At 43.6% G+C, this 8,875-nt stretch overlaps 1 pseudogene; it reads right to left on the bottom strand.

The window, feature by feature from the left end:
• Positions 1-694: 694 nt before the first annotated feature.
• On the bottom strand, positions 695-7,753 carry LOC141409797 (uncharacterized; annotated as a pseudogene).
• Between the last annotated feature and the right edge of the window lie 1,122 nt (positions 7,754-8,875).

Here is an 8,875-nt window from a genome sequence, read left to right as displayed (position 1 = left end):
TAGTTTTCTTTTGCCTTAGCCCATATTTATGTGCCTCTTTTTTTTTTTTTTTCTTGCCATAGAGTCTCACTCCATCACCCAAGCTAAACTAGAGTGCAGCAGTGCAATCTTGGCACACTGCAACCTCTACCTCCTGGATTCAAGGGATTTTCATGCCTCAGCCTCCTGAATGGCTGAAATTATAGGAGCATGCTACCATACCTGGCTAATTTTTGTATTTTTAGTAGTCAGCGTTTCACCATGTTGGCCAGGCTGGTCTCAAACTCCTGACCTTGTGTCGTGATCCGCCCACCTCGGCCTCCCAAAGTTCTGGGACTACAGGTGTGAGCCACCAAGTCTGGCCTATTTACTATTTTTTTTTTTTTGAAACAGAGTTTTGCTCTTGTTGCCCAGGCTGGAGTGCAATGGCCCAATCTTGGCTCACTGCAACCTCCACCTCCCAGGTTCAAGCAATTCTCCTGCCTCAGCCTCCCAAGTAGCTGGGATTACAGGTATGCACAACCATGTCCGGCTAATTTTGTATTTTTGGTAGAGACAGGGTTTCTCCATGTTGGTCAGGCTGGTCTCAAACTCCCAATCTCAGGTGATCTGCTGGCCTCGGCCTCCCAAAATTCTGGGATTACAGGCATGAGCCACCGCACCCGGCCCTATTTACTATTTTTTAAGGCATTTAAAGTGTGGTCAGGTGATTGAATTGAATGTGTAAATGAGTTTAATATAATCAGCAAAATTTCATCCTTTCCATCTCATTTCACCTCAACCCCACAATCATGTCCCATAATGCATTCACAAAGCAAATACAAGTGATTTTAGGCCTATCTATAGTGCAGCAAGCAAGCAGGTGGCATATCAATAAATTAAACATATTACTGAGTCCACAAAATACTTGAGAATATTCTCCAGCTCTCACCTGGAGTTCTGGGACAGAAAACACAGATTCCTCAGAAGCTGATGACATTTCATCTTCCTCATCTTGGGTGAGGTCATCAAAGTCCTCTTCTTCTGGTCCATCTTTCTCTCCTCCAGTTTCTGGTCCAACTGGGGTCCCCACTGACTGACCATCAACACTGGATGAGTCTTTGGGCTTCCCTGGTGGGCTGCTAAGCCTCACTCCAGGATCCATGGAGGATGAAGCATTATTTGGTGATCCTTTGCTCTCATCTCCCCCCCGTTTCCTTCATTGGGGGTTCTTGAGAAGAAGAAGGGGTTTTGTTGGCTGACTCCTCTCTTCTTCCTTCTGTAAGATTGTCTGTTTCTTTACCTCTCTAGCACTGCTCAGCTCCTCACTTGGGGAGCCAGTGTCTAATTCCACAGTGTGTTCTTTCTTGATGTCATCACAAATATCATGCTCAGAGTGTTACCAGTGGAGGGTCTTGATTACAAGTTGTCCAGGTTCTTGGCATATTGAACAGAGAATTGAACAAAATGCACAAGCAAAGCAACAAATGAATGAAACAATGAAAGCACAGATTTACTGAAGTGAAAGTACATTCCACAGAGCAGAAGCAGGCTTGGGCAAGTGGCTCAAGCACCCCAGTTGCAAAATCTTCTGGGGTTTAAGTACCCTTTAGAGGTTTCCTATTGGTTACACCCTTTGTAAATGAAGATGTGGCCCATGACCAATTGGAGGCTGAAGTGAAGTTACACCCTATGCAAATGAAGATTTGGCCTGTCACCAATCAGAGGCTAAAGTGAAGGCTCCCTGTCTCCAGACCCTATTATCCTGCCTCATTCCCCCTTGAGAGACATAATATCCATAAATATTTATAGGAGGCAGAGGGACTGACAGTCTTTCTTCTGTAACTGCTTCATGATGTTTGGGACACAGTCCCTACCTACTGGGGACCATGGAACTCTCACCCTGCTCTGTCTAGTGGAGACAGGATGACTTCTTGATGGCTGGGGCTGGCATCATTACCTGGATAGAAGCCCTGCTGCATGACCATTTGAAGCTTAATGGCCTCTAGGTGAGACAAAATACATTTGGTTAAAAGATTTAACAAACATGTCCAAAACATGGTCAATGAAAGTATAATTGTTAATAATGTGCCAGCTAAGGGAAGTAGCCATGAAGCCCAACTTAGTGCCCTTGACTAGAAGCCCCATGACTCGGCCAGCTGCTATTATATTTTAGAGGCCCCGTTAGCTAATTTTCAGGTGGCATCTCTTGCTAATCCTGATTGGTTGACATAAAAACAGCATTCTTCGGTGGGGTGCGGTGGCTCACGCCTGTAATCCCAGCACTTTGGGAGGCTGAGGTGGGCAGATCACGAGGTCAGGAGATTGAGACCATCCTGGCTAACACGGTGAAACCCTGTCTCTACTGCAAAAAAAAACAAAAACAAAAACAAAATTAGCCGGGCATGGTGGCAGACGCCTGTGGTCCCAGCTACTTGGGAGGCTGAGGTGGGAGAATGGCATAAATCCAGGAGACAGAGCTTGCAGTGAGCCGAGATTACGCCACTGCACTCCAGCTTGGACGACAGAGTAAGACTGTCTCAAAACAAAACAAAACAACAACAAAACAAAACAAAACAAACAAAAAAACCCAGCATTCTTCTTTTAGGAAAAGACATAAGCCACCTTTTTCAGCAGCTAGGAAATCCAATCTCTTATTATTTTGTAAAACGACCGTTGCCAAGGTGTCTGATTTTATAAAGTGACAATACTTTGGGCAATGTCTTCCAAGCTCTCTGAAAGATCATTGGACAACGTTGGTAATAGGATAGGGATGTTGCAAGCCTACTAACTCCTGTTCCTACTCCTGTGGTTATTCCTAGTCCTACCAAAAGGGGTATGAGTTTAAAGGCTCATTTGTGCCTGGCGGGTGCAGTTAAAGGAATGAGAGACTGGTTATTGAGGGCTATATTGATTTCAGGGGCTAAATAAAGAAGTGTATAGGTTCCAGTCCATTTAGTTGGCAAACATAACTAGGAATTAGTTCCACACAGGAAAAAGACTCTGTGTTTTTCAAGACAAAAATCATTCTCTATGGTGAACATATGGGTTAGCTTTTTGTTTTTGCTTTCCCCAGTGGTTAAGGTCCCTGCTAAGGTGGCTCCAGCTAAAGGCTGGAAAGGACCTTGGGAAGTATCCTGAGTTGTCCCAGCAGTTAAGTTTTCCCGGTGAAGGTAGTTATGCTTAGTGTCCACCAGCAATCACCCAGAGGTATTTTCATACTGGAGAACCAAAAGGCAACTAGCTGTCTTAGGATTACTACCGGCTTCCCAAGTGAAAATGTGAACACAGCTAGTGGGCCTACCTTGACAGTACTTAGACTATGTGTCCTTTAAAGTAGCCTTAATTAGGAATAGTTTCATGAAAACCATACAGGTTTTCTAAATGATGCAGCCTAGGTAACTGCATAGCTTACATATCATGTGAGAGGTTAATCCCTAGGGTGTAGTTACTTTGATGACTCAAGGTACCCAGGGTCTGACTAGAATTTTTTTTTTTAATACAAAGTGGCACCTGGGATTTTAGTTATTTGTGTGTTATTGGGCCCCAAATGGGTTTTTGGGGGGATGCAACTCCAGAAAGGTTACTTTGGTAGGACTGTAGAAGGCTTACTGCTCATCCTGACATTGTAACTTTTGTCATTTATGTAATTTTGAAGTCACAGAAGTCATGCAGGTTCATTAATTTGAAGGGAGTCCCTCCCTTGTAGTTGAGGTGGTAGGACATTTTTTCAAGGGCCCAAGATAAGCCTGGGATTACGACGGCAGTGTATTTTGGTGATGGTGGAGATAAACAAAGCTAAAAGTCCTTTGCCAGAGCTGGACTGGTGGTTTTTAACAGTCTTTGGGTTAAATTTCAAAGTTCTTAATAAATACCCAGAATCCATTAATTGCCAGAGAGGTGAAATAAAGCCCTGCTGTAAAATTAAGCTGATTCCCAGTATGCCTGGTCCCAGTATACACAGGCCAGGGCTAACCATTATGGGACTAAAAATACTTACCTGTTATTTTGTTCTTTTGAATAGGAACCTCAGGGGGTGTATACCTATCCTCTCAGGAATAATGTTACAAAAATGAATTAAAACATTTTGCTTAATTATTCTTCCAAATGGAAGAAGGCAATTAAATTGTAAAAATATAAAAATTGTTACTATTATCAAATCTACAGTAACTATGCAGCATAGACACCAAGGAAAGTTGGTAGGCATTCACTTATCTTTTGACTGTCTTTAAAACAGGTACTTCAGGTCTTCCACAGGTTCATAGGTATAGTGGCTGATGGAAGCTTCAGGTTATAGGTCTGGGGCTTCAGGTATTGCAGGCTTGACCCTAGAAAGATGTATCCAACTTCCTAGTACTTTGACTACAGAAGGCATGGCCAACACCACTGAAAAAGTTCCTTCCATTTGGGTTGTAGTTGTTGAGCAGGTGACCCCTCTTTCCATGTTTTAACAAATACTTTTATCTCCTGGCCTGATCTTGGGTTGCTGGTGAGTTCCTAATGCAGAGAACCTTTTAGTTCCAAACTTTTGAAATGCCTGATGAAATTGTCTCAGGTTAATTATGTATTTTACTAAACTGGCTATTTCTGGAGCAGTAATTAGATCATCCATTAAAAATGGCCTTCCTAGTCAGGCACAGTGGCTCATTCTTATAATCCCAACACTTTGGGAGGCCCAGGTGGGTGGATCACTTGAGGTCAGGAGTTCAAGACCAACCTAGCCAACATAGTGAAACCCCATCTCTACTAAAAATACAAAAATTAGCCGGGTGTGGTGGCTTACACCTGTAATCCCAGCTACTTGGGAGGCTGAGGCAGGAGAATTACTTGAACCTGGGAGGTGGAGGTTGCAGTGAGCCAAGATTGTGCCACTGCACTCCAGCCTGGACAACAGAGAGACTCCATCTCAAAATAAATAAATAAATAAAATAAAAAAGACGTCAGTATAACATTTTAAATGGGCTCATATTAATTTTTGCTCTAGGGGAATTATGGATCATTAAAAGGACTATGGGCAGCAAGCTGACCCACGTTTCTGATGTTTCCTGACATAGCTTAGCTAACGCCCATTTTAGAGGTTGATTAGCCCTTTCTACTTTCCCAGAGGATTGAGGTCTCCATGCTGAATGTAAATAGTATTTGATTCTGAGAGCCTTAGCAACCCCTTGAGTTATATGCGAAACAAAAGATGTACTGTTCTCACCTTGGAGGCTTTGGGGTAACCCAAACTGGGGATTATTTATCTTAGGAGAACCTTTATAACTTTATTAGCCTTCTTTGTTCTGCTAGGGTAAGCCAGTAAAGGTGTCTATTAGTACTAGCAAAAACTTGTATCCCCTACAAGCTGGCATATGGGTAAAATCCAATTGCCAGTCTTCCCCTGGGGAAGTGCCCCTTCTCCAGACTGGTTCTATCAGAGGAGGCATTTTGTTGCTAGGGTTGTTAAATGTTCACAGTGAACAGGTCTGACAGACCTGCTTAACCATGGAAGTTAAGTCAGGCCCAATGAAGAGCCTGTTTATCATAGCAAGAGTGGCATCTCCTCATATATGGAAAGAGTCGTGCAGGATTTTTATAATTCTCCATTGGGTTGTTTGAGGGAGATACACTGTTGATACCATATACCACCAGGATCCTTGTTTTTGTCCATCTTCCTGCTTTATTAACTGTTCTCCCTGTGATGTATATTCAGGTTATTTTGGGGAATCATAGAAAGGAAGCAGTGCTAGAATTTGTTGGGATTACACCCTGAGCAGTGTGGCTTTGGCTTACCAGCCTTTCTGTGCCCTTGTGCTATAAGGGTTACATTCTTTTGATGCCTCCTACGATCAATTATGGCTATGCTTTTGGCAAGTGTATTCCTTCCAACAGTTGAAGAATTTCAGACCCATGCTTTATGGTGGAATATTTACTAATTAGTAGTCCTCTTTCTCTTTCTTTTCAAATTGCAGCATGAGCATGAAACACGAGAAATGCATGTTTGGAATCTGTATAGATGTTAAGCTTTTTCCCTTTGCCTAATGTCAGAGCTCGAGTAAGAGCAATGATCTCAGCTTTTTGTGCTGACATACCTGGGGGCAAGGGTTGGACCTCAATAATTATATTGTAATTTACTATTGTGTATCTGGCCCAGTGTTCCCCTATTTGATACAAAGCTGCTGAGGTCTGTGAACCAGTCATCCTCTGAATCTGGGAGAGGTCAACCTTTTAAATCAGGCTGGCTAACATATGTGTGTGCAATAACCTGCTCACAGGAATGATTAATTATTGGGGCTGTGGGCAGCAATCAAGCTAGATTCACAGTGTTATAGGTTTTAAGGGTCACATCTAGATTGTCCAGTAGCATGGCCTAGTATTTGGTTAACCTTTCCCCCATCGTACAGATGTGTCCTTTTATTTCTAGGATTGACTTGATGTGGGGCTAATACTTCCAGTGGCTGACCCAGAGTGATTTTAGTGGCTTCTTCCACTAAAATAGCAGTGTTTGCCATTGACCACAAGCAGCTTGGCCACCCTGTCCCATTTATTTGGGAAGTAGGCAGTTAGCACTCCCACAGCTATGCCTTTCCTTTCTGCTACATACAAAGGCTTAGTGAGGTCTAGGATGCCAAGAGCAGGAGGCTGGTTCACAGCCTGTTTTAACTTCACAAAGGCTTCTCTCATTTCCAAAGTCCATTCAATTGGCTCATTTTCTGGCCCCTTTCTTGCTTTCATAAAGGGGTTTTGCTATGAGCCCAAAATTTGGTACCCATCTTCTGCAAAACCCAGCCATCCCCAGAAAACAACAAAGCTGTTGCTTGGTGTGGAGGGAGCTCCAAACCACATATGGCTTGCACTCGTTCTGGGGATATTTGCTGGGCTCCAGGTGTTAAGAAACACCTTAAATACTGAATCCATTGGTGGGCAATCTGAGCCTTCCTTTTGGACATTTTATATGCCATTTGCCAAGAAATTTAAGGTTCTTACAGTATTTCAGTCATATGCCCCTTGGGTTGGGCTACACACAAGGTCATCTACATACTACAGTACACCCCTTTTCCAATTTTAGATCCCTTAGATCCCCAAGGCTTGTGCAAAACAAAACAAAACGTGGTTATCCTGAAAGCCCTGAGGGATGGGCACTGTCCAAGTGTATTGCTGTTTTAGCCCTACCCAGTTCCCCACTATACCATGCTAGTGTGTTGACCTATTTATGAATGTGGTCTGAGATATTGTCTGCATTACTATTAGCAATTTTGCTGGGTGGTGCCTAAATCATAGCAGTGTCCCTATTTTAACTATAATATCCCCTCCCAACAAGGGGACTGGGCAGCTGGGTACTACTAGCAATTCTTATTGGAAGATTTGTTTCTCAAATTGACAAGTCAAAAGAGGAATAAATAATCTTTTTTGTGGCTTTCCTTCCATTCCCGTAACGCCTGTGGATGCGGATGAAACTTTTCCTACATAAGCAGTAAGGGCAGAGTAATTTGTCCCTGTATCAAAAAGAAACCAAATTTGGGTGCCCAACACATCCAGAATTACCCAGGACTCCTATAATAGTAATGAATGATGTTCCTGGACAGGGGTAGTGAGGAAGGTCCTGGGCCCCATCAGTCTTCATCAGTTTCTCCTTTTGCACTGTTACAGAGTTTTGACTGACCTCCTCTGTGGGAGAGTGGGCAGTTAATTCTCCAGCACCAGGGGTTGTGACTGGTGCCTTTGTACTGACAACAGGGTCCCAGTGGGGGCTTAGTACAGTCCTTTGCCCAATTCCCATTTTTCTTGCATTTGAAGCAAAAGACTTTGCTGGCATTATCCTTATGGCCCATCAGGATTCCCTTGGACACTCTTTGGGCATTCAGGGCATCTCAAATGATGGCTTGGCTATCATAATTTTGGCTTGCTTCTTCTTTATTCCTTTTCCTTCCTCCAGGTCATGATTGTTATACACCATATAAGGCAGTATCAAGATGCTGATTTTGATTAGTTTGTAGCATCATTTATAGCTTTTGGAGCCTAATGGCTGGAGCAGATTGGCTAATGAAATGCTGTGCCATTAATATTTTGCCTTCTGGAGAGGAAGAGTCCAGATTGGTGTATTTCCTTTCCCCAGCCTCTGGTAAAACATGGCTGGCTTTTCCTCCTTGCCTTGTGTAACCTCCCTTATCATAATTTGCTACCTTTTTCATGCCTCCAAGGAGAGCCTCAAGAAATTTGGCCCAGTTGCTCATTCCCACAGGGGTGTCACAGGCCCAATTAGGATTAGTAGTAGGGGCTGGGGCTGGGCCTGGGCCCTGGTGATTGCCCTAAGGGCTTCAGGCAAATAAATCATCGGCTTCCTGGCAGGTGGCCTCAAAGATTTGTTCCTTTTCCAAGGGGGTACAACAAGTTGCTAGAATGAATTGAACATTCCTCCATGAGAAATCAAAGGCTAAAGTAAAAAGTTGGGAACACATCTGCAAATTTCCTGGGGTTCTCAGAATAGCTTCCTAGCTTTTCTTTACATTGTGTTATGGAGAAGCGAGCCCGCACTACAACTGGCCCCTTAGCTCCTGCTACTTCCCTAAGGAGTGGCAGGGCTGGAAGGGAGTTGAGTAAGGTGTTCCACTGTGAGGGGAACTTAGCAGGGTCCCTGGTTTTTGCTCTTGGGTTTGAGCCTCAGGAGCACTTGGCAACAGGATACACAAGGGAGGTTGCCATTCCCCAAGAGACAGGTGGCCCTTGTAAAAAGAGGATCATCTACAATACCTGGTTCTGCCTCAGGATCTTTGATTATGGGACAGGTTCTGGAGTTTTGCACACGGTTGGGTTTTGATATACACCCATGAAGACCTGCACATATGGGATTTCTGGCCATTTACCCTGCATTTTGCAAAATAAGTCTAATTGCAGATAGTGTTATAATTAAGAATTCCAGCGGCCGGGCGCGGTGGCT

This window comes from Macaca fascicularis, chromosome 1, assembly GCF_037993035.2.
Source record: "Macaca fascicularis isolate 582-1 chromosome 1, T2T-MFA8v1.1".
Taxonomy (NCBI): domain Eukaryota; kingdom Metazoa; phylum Chordata; class Mammalia; order Primates; family Cercopithecidae; genus Macaca; species Macaca fascicularis.
The sequence above is the reverse complement of the archived record's forward strand: the minus strand, read 5'-3'. Positions and strand labels throughout refer to the sequence as shown.